Raw genomic sequence first — 13,556 nt, 5'->3', positions numbered from 1 at the left:
TTCTGAAGATAATAGGGAGCCACTGGAATTTATGGAGTAGGGGAGTGAAATGGTCAGAACTGTATTTTAGGAAAATCGCCTTGTTGTGAATATCATAGCATCTGAGTGAAGGATGCATTGGTGTGAGGAAAGAATTTTGGCAGGGCCACTAATTAGAAAGCTATTGTAAGGGTCTAGTTAAGAGGTACAAATGTAGTGTGAGTCGACAAGAAATGTTGTAAAGGTAAAACCCACAAAATTTGACAATAGAATGGATGTGTGGGGTCAGTTCAAGGGAAGAGGTGAGGACATCAAAGCTGTAAGCCTGGGTGACTGGGAGGATCGTGATATTGGGGAAATTGGGAGGAGAAGAGGATTTTTGGGGGGGAGATAATGAGTCCTCTTTTGAATATTCTTAGTTTGAGATGCTTATAGGGAAACTGATTCCAAGATGTCAAGGTGATACTAGAACCAGACTTCAGGAGAGAGATCAGGGCTAGCTTCAAGATCTGGGAGCCATCTGAGTAGAGATGGTAATCACACCCATAGAATCTGATGAGATTATTAAGTATGATGGAACAGAGGGAAAAGAGAAGAGGACTGAGGGCTGAATTTAGGTAGAAAAGCCATCATTAGTGGGTATGACATGGCTGAAGACGCAGCTAAGGAGACTGAGAAGGAGCAGTCAGAGAGGTGGGAGGAGAACCAGGAGAGGGTAAAGTTATGAAACTTAGTAAGAAGAGAGTACCCAGGAGAGAGTGATTGGCAGTGTCAAAGGCTGCAGAAAAGTCAAGAAGGGGGGTGTCCCCAAAGCCCCAGGGGCGTCTGAAGTTCCTTTCTCCAGAGTTTAGCTGAGAATGGGAGACAAGATATATGCAAGGATCACTAACAGGAATGGTTAGATCAATTATGGATTTTTTTTAAAGGCTGGGGGAAATGTGGACATCTTTGTGGCAAACGCAGAGTCAGTAAATAAGGAAAGACTGAAAATTAGTGAGAGAGAAGGGATAACGGAGGAGGAAATCTGCTAGAGAAGATGGGATAGAATGGGATTAGCTGTGCATGTAGAGGGTTTGCCTCCAAGAAGAACTACCTCTTCATGGGAGACAGGAGTGATGGAGGAGAGAGCTGAGGGAAACTTTTCAGTGATGTGGGATGTGGAAGAGGGGAGAGAAGTCTGTTGAAGGAGGCAGGTGGAGAGGCAGCTCAGGGTCTGGCCTTGTGACCATGTGGCATGATGTTACGTCCTGGGAGGCCTCAGGCGTCCAGCACTCTCTCCTATGGCCTCCTTCCCAAACTCCCCAGCTACAGTTCTAAATAGGCCCTAGACCAGATCCTTTCCCAGGTTCTTCCTCTCTGGTGTTTCCCTTCGCAGGGTGATTTGCATTTTTAAACCAGCTCAAGGGTCACTTTCTGCAAGAAATCTTCCAAAAGGTTTTGAGGCCTCTTGATCTCTCCACACTTAATTACAGGCTGCCTCTGATTGTTCTTTAATGATTTCTGTGTCTGGTTTATCTAAATAGACTGCATAAGCTGGATCTCACCATAATCTTGCTTAGGATTGGTTACATGATAATTCAATTTTTCAAAAAACAAATATTACTTACGCTTTTTATTTTTCCATCACAGTCATTCTAGAATACTGCCACCCCTATACCACCAAATGGGTGTTCCCTTGTAACAGAAAAACAGGTGAGCAAAAGGAACTGATATAGTCACCGTATCTAACAGAGTATACAACGTTCCACACCCAGAGCCACTCACCTCTCTATCAAAAGGAGGAAAGCGCTTCCTCCTCCCTTTTCTGGGGTTGTTGAGGGCAGAGTTGGGAGAGTTGGTTCAGGTGTGAAAGAATTCACTTAGACCTTCTTTGTAGCCATTGGTGATGAGTCCAGGGTGGACCCCAAGAATGTTGGGGTGACACCTGAAATGATGAGGAATAGTGTGGGTCCTAGCGTCCTGAAAGAATTCCCTCGGACAGGTGAGGTTAAAGAAAGGCATTTATTGGGGTGATGCATCCAAGGGTCCTGCTTCCCAATGGGCTCTACTCCACGTAGGAGGCAGAGCATAGGCTGCAGGCCCTGCTCCCCTGAGGGAGAGAGCAGCTCTGGCTTCCCATGGGAGGCAAAGGTGGTTAGCTAAGTCAAAGGGATGGTTTAAATACAATTTTATGGAATAAGGAGAGGGGGACGAGAGAATGAGAGGTGTAGGTATCTGGAGGTGTCAAGCAGAGAGAACAGGAAAGGGGAGGGGAAGAGTTGTTCTGGAATTGAGGGTGCTTTGTGAAAGCACACAGTTAAGTCCATGGTGGGGCCTTCAATGCATAGTCTTCTTCCATCACTTTTCTGCCTTGTCACATCCTGCATCTTATTTCCTATCTCATGTGCTGCTTGCTCCATCTGCCTCAAGCGCTTTTTTCTACCTCATCAAGGTCAAGATTGATCCTTACAGTTGTTCCACATCCAATTTCACTTCTGCATGCTTTTCATTTATGGTATCCTTGTCCTTGGATAAGTGATTCTCTTTGTTGTGCTAACAGTCTGTATCAGTTCATGCCAGCCGGTGGTGCAGTGGATAGAGCACTGGGCCTGGAGTCAGGAAAACCTGAATTCAAATCCAGCCTCAGATACTTACTAGCTGTGTGACCCTGGGCAAGTCACTTAACCCTCTTTGCCTCAGTTTCCTTAAGTGTCAAATGAGCTGGAAAAGGAAATGGCAAACCACCCCAGTATCTTTACCAAGAACACCCCAAATGGGGTCCTGAAAAGTCGGACAAGACTGAACAACAACAAAAAAATTGACCTGAATTGAGTGCTATACTAATGTAAGAGAGACAGTATGTTGTAGCAATTAGAAAAGTGGCCTCAAAGCCGGGAAAAACTGGGTTCAAGTACGACCCGTGACATATTCTGGCTGTGTGACATTGGGCAAGTCACCAGAACCTCTCAGTATCCCAAGCATCTCTCTAAGACTGTAAGTTGCATTGGAGGAGGATGTATCCTTACCTGGCAGTTCCCATTATCAATGGAATAAGAGGTCCAGTCCCTATCCCTATGATTCTTTGTCAATGTTCTTTTCATTATAATATGATTAAAAAGTTTCCAGAAAGATCCCTCCCCTCCCCTCCCCACCTGTAATCAAAAAGATTATGGACTGCACAGTACTTTCACTTTAGGTTCAGGTCTCAAGATATAATGACACATACTCAGTATAAACTTAACAATCATATTTATTTTACAATGATTAATAATGATTAAAACAACACAAGCATATAAAGATAAGAATAACATTCACTGCAATAAATAATAATCAAAATTAAGAAAAGGAGGAATAAGAAAAGAAAAGATACACACTCACTGACCAGGCGAGCTCAAATGCCTACGAGACCAAGGAGACTGGAGACGATCAAGAGGTCTGATCAGGAGGCCAAAAGAGCAGCGTCCTGCTCTTAAACAACAAGGACCGTGCATGTGTTCCGCCCTTGAACAACAACAGAGAATCGACGTCCCTATCTCTGACATCAAAGTACTCCCAAAAAATCCCCTTTCAGATGCCCCTTTTATATCCATGTAAACCAGGGAAAAACAATCTTAACATTTTGTTTTGTGTACATATCTTTGGTGAGCGCTCAGGTCCTGGATACGCACACATTCTAACAAAGGTGGGAGCTTGATCAGAGCCCCAAATACCTGTTTGTTGTGTAAGTCTCCAAGGAGGGATCAGGTCCTTGCACAGTTAATACTTCTCTCAAGAAAAACGTTCCAGTTATAAAAGTGCCACTAAGTTAATAGCTCCCTGAAAAAAAAACAAACCCTTCCTGGCAGATATTTATACAATTGAGTGTAACTAATTTGAATCCTCTTTTTTTTCCTCCCCTCTTGTAATGATACTGAATTATGGTGACAGGCAGTAGAACAATTATTGATTACTACTATTTTTAATACCATATGTGCCCCTACTGGATATATATCTGTATGTGGAAGATCTAGAATTCCTTTAATAGTGTAATGAAGTTTTACCAAATTTGACTCATTGGGATATGATTACTACATTAAATCTTCCCAGTGTTTAAGTCCATACAAAAACTATGGTCAATGTACACTAGGGTTAATAAATCCTGGAATGCAATTATATAATTATGCTAATTCTGTAATTCATAATAGAAGAAGAAGAAGTTCTTGGGATAATTTTTTATTGTGGGTACATAAGACTACTGCTTTTTTAATCCCCGGGGTAGGATATATTGATCATGAAATGGTATTGACTAATATTACCAAAACTACTGAAATTATTGCTAATGAAACTGTTGATGGCTTACAGAATTTACAAGTATCTTTAGACTCCCTAGCTCATGAAGTATTGGATAATCGAATAGCCTTGGATTACTTATATTATTAGTAGTACTATTGATTTTAATTTTTGGACCTTGTATCTTAAGTTGTATAGCTTCTTTTGTTTCTGCGTGGCTACATTTATTTTCCTTCTATAAATGAGCTCATGGTTTCCCCTCTAATGGATGATATGTGAACTTTCTCCACTAGCAGGGTGATAAGTTTTCTTGGCCTCCCCTCTTCTTCGGGGATGATGTGTGATGTTTGGTTTTTTGTTTTTTTTTTATTAGAGTAAAGATTATAAGTTTTTTGTGTATGGTTTCTGAACAAGGTCTGGGTTAGAGCTAGAGGCTGACTATGAAGGAAACTGAGGAAGATCTTCTCCAGACCCTCATGAAACTGCCTCATGACCTGACAGAAAGAATGTAAATTGGAGTTAACATGCATGGCCAAGTGCATGATGGAGACGAAACGTTAAGTAACCAACAAACCATGTTACCTGGGAAAGCAATTCTTATCTCAAGAAACATTTTTCTTGAGAGAAGTATGTAACTGTGCAAGGACCTGATCCCTCCTTGGAGACTTACACAACAAACAGGTATTTGGGGCTCTGATCAAGCTCCCACCTTTGTTAAAATGTGTGCATATCCAGGACCTGAGCACTCACCAAAGATATGTACACAAAACAAAATGTTAAGATTGTTTTCCCCTGGTTTACATGGATATAAAAGGGGCATCTGAAAGGGGATTTTTTGGGAGTACTTTGATGTCAGAGATAGGGACGTCGATTCTCTGTTGTTGTTCAAGGGCGGAACACATGCACGGTCCTTGTTGTTTAAGAGCAGGACGCTGCTCTTTTGGCCTCCTGATCAGACCTCTTGATCGTCTCCAGTCTCCTTGGTCTCGTAGGCATTTGAGCTCGCCTGGTCAGTGAGTGTGTATCTTTTCTTTTCTTATTCCTCCTTTTCTTAATTTTGATTATTACTTATTGCAGTGAATGTTATTCTTACCTTTATATGCTTGTGTTGTTTTAATCATTATTAATCATTGTAAAATAAATATGCTTGTTAAGTTTATACTGAGTACGTGTCATTATTTCTTGAGATCTGAACCTAAAGTGAAAGTACTGTGCAGTCCATAATCCTTTCGATTACACCACCCCAGTCATACTGCCTAAAATTACAACATTAGAAATTACTTTCCTTTGGTTAAGCATTGACCCCCTCCTTGGATATTCTCTAAACTATCCTCAGAGGAGTAACCTAAAAATTGATCCCATTTCCACTGTATTTTTAAGGCTTGTGAAGCACTTTCTTCTTCTTATCCCCGTTTAACAGATGAGGAAATTAAGGCACAGAGAGATTAAATGACTTGCCCACTGTTCCCTAAGTTAGGTTCCCTGAATCTATAGCCAGCTGTCTTTCCATCACACCATGATCCCTATCAAAGTTATTAATATCTTAGTATGAATTATTGTCTCTTTTTGCATGCTTAGCACAGTGCCTGGCACATAGCAGATGTTTAATAAAATCAATTGATTGATTGAATTAGTTGATTCTTTCTGTGAAAAGAAGAGGCAGAGGAAAGTAAGAAGACATGAGGGGAAGAGCCAATGTAGAAAAAAGTGGAGAAAAAGGCATAGGATATGGGCAATGAAAATATTCTGCCCCACTGTGTATCTCTACTGCCCACTATAGGCAAAGTGCTATCTCTACCACCAGTCCCTAAAATATCTGATCCTGACCTGCTGGGAAAACTAGAAAAGAGTGCAGTGGAAAATGAGTTTATGGGTGGAGCTGAGCTGAATCTGGAAGCATATCATGGTCGGTTAGAAACAGAAACACCATGGCAAATACTGAAATCCCAGTAGATTCAAAATCCGCCCAAAATTCAGGAACAAAGATCCTCCTTGGTAGCTAGTCAGTGCAATCTGGACTGTCAGCAGATAGTCACAAAATGAATTATTCTGAAATGGGGCGAGGCGGAAAAGTCGATAATAAAAATTTCCCGAGCACCAGCGTGTCATTTCAGTCTGGTACAGATGCAGATGTAAGAAGCCCAGGGATGCATTCAAGAGACTCAGATATGAAGTCAGGGATAAAAATGATCTGACGTATAAAGAAACAATTGAATTAATGCCCAGTCTTTCTAAAATAGATCACAGACAACGGAGCAGTTTGGTTTGTGTGCTCCTAAGCTACGATGAAGAAGGAATCATCTTTAATAAGTGGAGAAGTCTGATGGGAGACACTAAAGCTTTTGGTGAGTAGGGATACAGAGTTGAATAGTGGAACTTATTGAGACAGTGCCACTGATGATGGCATGGTGTGCCAGAAAATACCTGTTGAGGCAGATTTCTTACGTGCATATTCTATAGCACCTGGTACTATTCTTGGAGAAATTCGAAGGATGAGTCCCAGGGTTATCTAGTCACTTTGCACAATGCTGAAACTATATGCTCACAGGCTTGAGCTCATGCAAATCCTTACCCAAGTCATTTGGAAGGTTGCCATAGAATTGGAATCTTACTCCTTAGATGTTGCCTTTCATCCAAAGAAGCAGGTGCCATGAATTGTGTCCATTCTTATTAAGAAACTATATTTTTTCCCCTAAGAAAATCCATGCATTTTAATTTTTGTACCAAGCCAGTGGTTGATAGGATAGGTCTATGGACTACATTTCCATGCTAATGTAAATCTTAGCACCTTGAGCCTCTTATAACTCCCTGGAGGAGAGGGGAGGGGAGGGTGGGAAATCCCCATTTGCCACATTTAATAGAGCTAGTACACAGCTATCTCAGATTCAGGTAGTTGAAGTGGAAGTTAATTAGGTGTTAATGTGCTGAATTTGTAAAGAAAGTGGATAATGGCATTTGGTATAAGAAAAAAACTATTGTAACTTAGAAACTTTAAGAATAATTAGAGATTTACTTGGATACAACACTTTTCAGTGACATACCATGGATTTTGAAGGTGTTACGGAAAAATTGATGCATTTTAAAAATATATTTTTACTTAGGACAGGCAGCATGGCATAGTAGATAAAAGGATGGCTTCGGGGTCAGAGGGACCTGGTTAGAGTACCATCTGACCCACGCTAGTTATGTGACCATGGACAAGTCACCTGACATCTAAGTGTTCAGGTAATGAACCCACTGTAAGTTTTAGTTTCCTTTCAGATCAGCTTAAGTGGAGTGAATTTCCATACTGGGAGCTCCCCAGACAGATGGGATCACTCATGTAGACCCCCAATTTTTAAACTGAGTTCATAAAATCCTGCATTCAATTTTTGTCAGACTACAGAAAGTTAGGATAATGCTTTCTGGAACTCTGATAGAATTGATGGCATTGCTACAGGCTAGCTGTGACAGGCTTTCCCTCACAAAATTTATATTTGGAAATAAGTGAGATCCATAGATGAGACTTTCTTAACATTTACATTAAAATTCTTTTTTCACATCCTGAACATAAAAGGGACATAGGGCTAGAGCTATTTATCTGTCAAATAAAAATCATTTTGAATATTTAATTTGGAAACAAGAATTCTATTTGGGAGAAAATGTGAGTAAAAACTCAGGGTCATCCAAGAGCCATTCCTCATAGTAAAGGGCAAACAGGATTGCAGAGCCAAGAGGTTAGAAGGTAACTTATTCACTAGTGTAAGAGTACTGTTCATCTCAACGAAGATCAGATGGGCTCCCTTATATGCGAGCAGATTGGTGTCTAAGCAGATGTTAAGCGAAAAAACTGCACACAATTTGAATTGATGAGATGCTGTAGGGAAACCACTTAAAGATATGTATAAAATTATACACACATACACATATATACACATAGATATGTTTGAGTATATTATAGTATATATATACATACACACATGTGTATATATCTGTGTATGTGTTTATACACACACATACATATATACAGCATATACAAAAATACATATACATATATACATAGATATATATCCATCTCTATCTATCTATCTATGAATGAAAAAATACTGGGGACCTGATCAGCTTGGCACGTAGCAGTCAGAAAGGCATGATTTCTTTCTTAAGTGGAGACTGTCCGAAGCAGGAACACAAACTAAAACTTCAGACCAAAGCATTCCTGGAAAGAATGGTGTTGGTCACAATGTCTTCACGAAAACACTGAGCAGACCTCAAGTCCAGAGACTGAAATCAAACTTCCACAAGGTCAAAATTTTTCGAAGATGGCTGATGACACATCAAAATATTGACATCCTTTGTTGAAAAAAAATCTGTGTATGTTAAATTATTTTCTGTGACATTTATAATCGTAAGAGAATAATAGCAAAATTAGATTCTTCTTTCTGGGACTTTCAGTGGATTTATGGAACATTGGTTCCCTAAAAGAATTTTTGAGCTGGAAGAACCTCAGAGATCATGGCAGTGTGGTCTAGTGGGTTTGAATCCTGGTTTCGACTCTTAGTAGCTTCACAACCATGAGCAAATCACTTTATCTTATGGGTGTCAGTTTCCCCACTTGTTAGATGGGCCCTACCTACCTCATAGAATTGTTGTGAGGAAAGCGCTTGGCAAATTTTATGTCTTTATAAATGTTAAGATGTCCCCATTCCTAGGGACCTTTGCATCGTCTTAGGGGATTTTAATATTCGGCTTGATTTTTCTTTTGAAGCTTGAAGCACCTTGGTACTTGACACGGATTGTTTTCTCAAGCCAAACACTATCCTCAGCTAAACGGAGCTCTCTTCCTATCATGGCCCAGCCTCAGAGTGCCTGAAGGGTGTGCCAGAGCGAAGGTCTGCGTCTTTCTTCTCTGGGACTTCAGATCATTCTTTCTAGCCCAAACTACGTTCTGTGACAGCCTGGAAAAGGCAGGCCAATTTCCCTGCCCAGATTCAGACAACCTAGGAGGAGTAGGGAGTCTCTGACACTGAATCGATAAGTGATCTTGGTTGAGTCTTTTCATTCTGTGGAGCTGATTTTCTCACCTGTAAAATGGGCTGGACTAGATCAGGGGTTCTTCAATCACTGATAGATTTCAGAGTGGATGTAAAATTCAACTTCGATGGGAAAAATTATACCTTCATTTTTATTGACCGTTCTTTTATGACCCTATGAATTTTATTTTGTGCATTTAAAAACATTATTTTGAGATAGAGTCCATTGGCTTCCCCAGACTGCCAAAGGGGACTAGAATACACACATACAAAACTAAGAATTCCTGGACTAGGTCAGAGTCTGTAGAGTGCTGTAGTGGGGCCTGAATCAGATTAAAATGCAATTGGGTAAATATTTAACACAATAAACAAAAATAAAATAGAATATCAATAACATAAAAATGTGGATTTCTAAGTCAATATATGGCCTGTAGGGATCCTTACATATGTTTTAATGGCCCCCATTTCTCTTTGAGTTTGACACCATTGGACTAGATAATGCCTGGGCCCCTTATTCTAAAATTCTATGATGTCTGTGAGTCTCTGTTTCTTCATTCGTTAAATGGGTATCAGGATTTTTTAACTGGAATGTGCTCTTAAATATTTTTGTGGTTGTTGAGTCATTTCGGTTGTGTCTGACTCTTCCTTGACCCCATTTGGGATTTTCTTGGCAAAGATACTAGAGTGGTTTGCTTTTTCCAGCTCATTTTACAGATGAGGAAACTCAGGCAAACAAGATTAAGTGACTTGCCCAGGGTCACACAGCCAGTAAGTATCTAAGGCCAGATTTAAACTCAGGTCCAGCATTCTGTGCACTATGGCCCCACCTAGCTTAAGGTTAAGTAACTTGCCAACTAAAAAGGCAATTCTGTTATGGGGGAAAAAAAGTATTGAATTTGGAGTGAGACCTAGGTTTAATTCTGACTGGTTCTGGCTAGTATGTGACTTTGGGCAGTTCTTATCACCTCTCTGAGCCTCAGTTTCTCCCTCTGTAAAAAAAGAATAATAACTCTGTATTACATTCTTTACCAGGATGTTTTGAAGATCAAATGAAATCATGTAAAATACAATGATATTATTACCTAAGACTGAGATTTGATTCCAGGTTCTTGGAATCTAAATTTTTCCACTAATTCTTCCCTTCTGGGACTTCCTTGCTTTTGTTTAGGGAAACTGGAAACTCATTTAGGGGTTCTTAACCTGAGATCCATGAACTAGCAGATATTTTTTAAAGAAAATATTTGGATGACTGTATTTCAATATGGTTTTTATAGTTTCATAATGTACAGTTTTATAGTTTTAATATAGGTTTCCTTTGTTTTTTATTTTTTAAATTTAATATATTTTATTTTCCCCCCCAATTACATGTTAAATGTAGATATCCTTTGTAATCCTCCGGGTAGGGTGTCTCAACTACACTAAGACTTTTAGAACACTTTGTATTTTATTTTATGCTTTTAAAAACAGTATTCCGAGAAAGGGTTCATAGCTTTCCTCTGACTGCCGAAGGAGTCTGTAACACAAAAAAAGTTAAGAAGCCCTGCTGTAGACCATTCCCCCTAGTGGTACTATTCCTTTCTTCCAATCAGAAAAGACCCTGGCCCCAAATCTCCCAGGCACTTGGCCAATCAGGAAAAACGGGATTTCCCTAAACAATGCTCCGGACGTGGCTTTCTTCCAGATGGAACTGAGCAGGGTTATGAAAACACAGCACTTGGTTTGACTTTCCTTCAAAGCAACAGTTGAAAGATGACATATTCTGAGCAGCTTGTTGGAATGAGCCTTCCAGAAGCATCGTGAATCCATGAAAAGAGCACCTGCCAAGGAGGCAGTACCCAAAAGACTTGGGTACTGGTATGACGATAACTTGCTGAGTGACCTTTGGAAAGTTTTTACCAGTCTCCAATTCCTTATCTTTAAAAGCAAAAAGCTGGACTAGAAGATCGCAAAGGTGTCTGAATAGGGAAGTAGAATGATACAGGAGAAAGAATGTGCATCTTGGAGTCTTGGGTTCAAGGCTTTGCTTTTACTCCTGTATTGTATCTGCTGTCAAAAGAACCGGGTTTAAATCCTGGCTCTGGAACTTACTACCCCTTATGGCCTTGGATGGAGCACTTAAGTCTTTTGAGCCTCAGTTTCCTCCTCTGTAAAATGAGAAGCTTGGGGTGGGGGGAAGGGGATGATTTCTCTGGTCCTTTCCAGTTTAGAGGCAGTGGGCATATTGTAAAGACTATTTGATGTAAATTTAAATCTTATCTGCAGAGTGTGGGCAAATCATTTCCCCCTCTCTCAATCCATTTCATCTATAAAATAGAGATCAGAACATTTATACAACCTGCCTCATAGAATTGTCTTGAGGAAAGAGCTTTGTAAACCTTCAATCTTGATTTGAATTTGTGTTAATACTGCAATACTGGTAGGTAGAGAAGTATATAGATAAAGCCGATGAGTCCTGTATTCAGATCCTGCCTCTGATTCTTATTGGTTGTGTGATTCTACGGTGAGTCACTTAACCTTTCCATACCCCGGGCAGTTAACTAAAACTTTAAGATGCAGACTGGTATTGGCAGGACTTTCCTCACCAGGAATTCTCTTGTATTGTTGTTATTGTTCAGTCATGTCTGACTCTTCATGACCCTATTTGGGCTTTTCTTGGCAAAGATACTGCAGTGATTTGTCATTTCCTTCTCCAGCTCATTTTACAGATGAGAAAACTGAGACAGAGTTAAGTGACTTCCCCAGCATCATACAGCTAGTAAATGTCTGAGGCAGAATTTGAACTCAGTCCTCCTGACTCCAGTCCCAGCTGCTCTATCCACTGTGCAACCTAACCGGTTCTCAAATTTTTTTGACATCAGGATCCCTTTGTATGCTTGAAAATTGTTGAGGATCCCAAAGAAGTTTTGTGTATGTGGGTTATATTCCTTGATATTAGGAATTTAAGCATTTTTGCATTATTGTAAAAACAGTTTTGACCTCACAGACCTCCCGAAAGGGTTTCTGGTGTTTGCACCACAGTTTAAGACCCACTGCTCTATACCAACGACCTTTCAGGTCCAGACCAAACAAAATAAAAATGCATGCATGATAAGGAGCTCACATACTCATTCTCTCAGGGATATGTGAATGAAAATATGAAAAACCACTCAGGCCTTGCCTTTGAGCACGTTATTATGGTCTTGTAAGGGTGGCACACACACACAAACACGGACATAACGCAAATCCCTGCCCAGAAACATGGGAGTGCAGGTGAGAAAGTGCTCTGGGGACATAAGAGAGGGTCCATTTTCATCTGGGGTTGGGGTCAAAGTAAGAGGGGTGGGGGAAAACTTCGAGTAGGCAACTGAACTGAATCGCAAAGGAAAAGGCTTTCAGAAGCAGACAGGAACCAGAGAATTCAGGGATGGAAGACACCTTGTAGTTAGTCCAAAAGCTCCATTTTACAAATGAGAAAACTGAGGCTCAGAGAGGGGCCTTGAACCTTGGTTCTCTAGCTCCATGTCCAATCTATTTCTATTACAAGAAAGTCAAGCACTTGTTTCTTTGGCTTGGCAGTGGAAAGGACAGAAGCCATAGCGTTGGGAATCTGGGAACCGGGAGGAATAAAACTCTGACAAGAGTGCTCTCTCCCCACTGCCTCCTCCGCCTTCCGACTAGGCCCTTCTCCCAGGCAGCCGAGAAGAAAACTCCCAGAGTGGAGAGTGAATCCTAGAGATGAGTTTGGGGTCAGGGGACTGGGGCAGCGGCGGCATCTGGACTCACCTGTAGGACAATATGGGACTGGGGGGTTGACGTCTCCTGCGGGGCAGCCGCCGGGATCAGGGGTCCGAGGCTGCCAGAGACCACTGCCACTGCCGCAGCCCGGGTCCTCACTCCACTGAGCCCCGAAGTGCCTTTTCACGGGCCGCGCAGGGAGCAGCCGATGGGCTGGCAAAGGGGAGGTGGGTGGCTGGGGGTGGGGGTGGAGGTGGAGTCTATTTATAAACGCTGCAGTGCTAGCGGGAGTTCCAGGCTCCTTTTATAGGTAGTTAAATCTTAACCCTAGAGGAAGGACGCCGCCGAACTCTGGGGAGAAACGGACATCTTTCCTGCCTTTTCTTTTTCTTCTTTTCCCCTTGAGGGAATACATGGGTAGAAGTAGGGATCCAGGGGCAGGGAAAAGGAAGAATATGAAAACAGCCCTGGTCTTGGGGCCAGAAGTCTCAATTCAGCCACTGAGTTTCAGCTCAGCCACTCACCGGCAAGCCTTGTATTCGCTAGATAAGGCGACATTGGGCAAATCATTTCCCACTCTGGGACCCCTTTGAACTACATAACATT

At 41.2% G+C, this 13,556-nt stretch overlaps 1 protein-coding gene and 1 pseudogene across 2 annotated transcripts in view; one reads left to right on the top strand and one right to left on the bottom strand.

Moving 5' to 3' along the window:
* ALDH1L1 (aldehyde dehydrogenase 1 family member L1) overlaps nt 1-13,159 on the bottom strand; it is a 75,468-nt gene extending 62,309 nt beyond the window's left edge. The window contains exons 1-2 of one of the 2 annotated variants that reach the window (XM_027863815.1): nt 12,999-13,159; nt 1,744-1,903 (exon numbers count right to left, since the gene is read on the bottom strand). The gene's annotated coding sequence lies outside the window, so the exon portion shown is untranslated. The remainder of the gene's footprint in view (nt 1-1,743; nt 1,904-12,998) is intronic. The other variant, XM_027863816.1, reaches the window with a different exon arrangement.
* Nucleotides 6,156-6,923, top strand: LOC114044394 (annotated as a pseudogene).
* Nucleotides 13,160-13,556: the final 397 nt, after the last annotated feature.

The sequence above is a fragment of the Vombatus ursinus genome, unplaced genomic scaffold (assembly GCF_900497805.2).
Source record: "Vombatus ursinus unplaced genomic scaffold, bare-nosed wombat genome assembly UNPS02014773.1, whole genome shotgun sequence".
NCBI classification, from domain to species: Eukaryota; Metazoa; Chordata; class Mammalia; order Diprotodontia; family Vombatidae; genus Vombatus; species Vombatus ursinus.
Note: the sequence above shows the minus strand (reverse complement) of the source record. Positions and strands in the feature narration are given on the sequence as shown.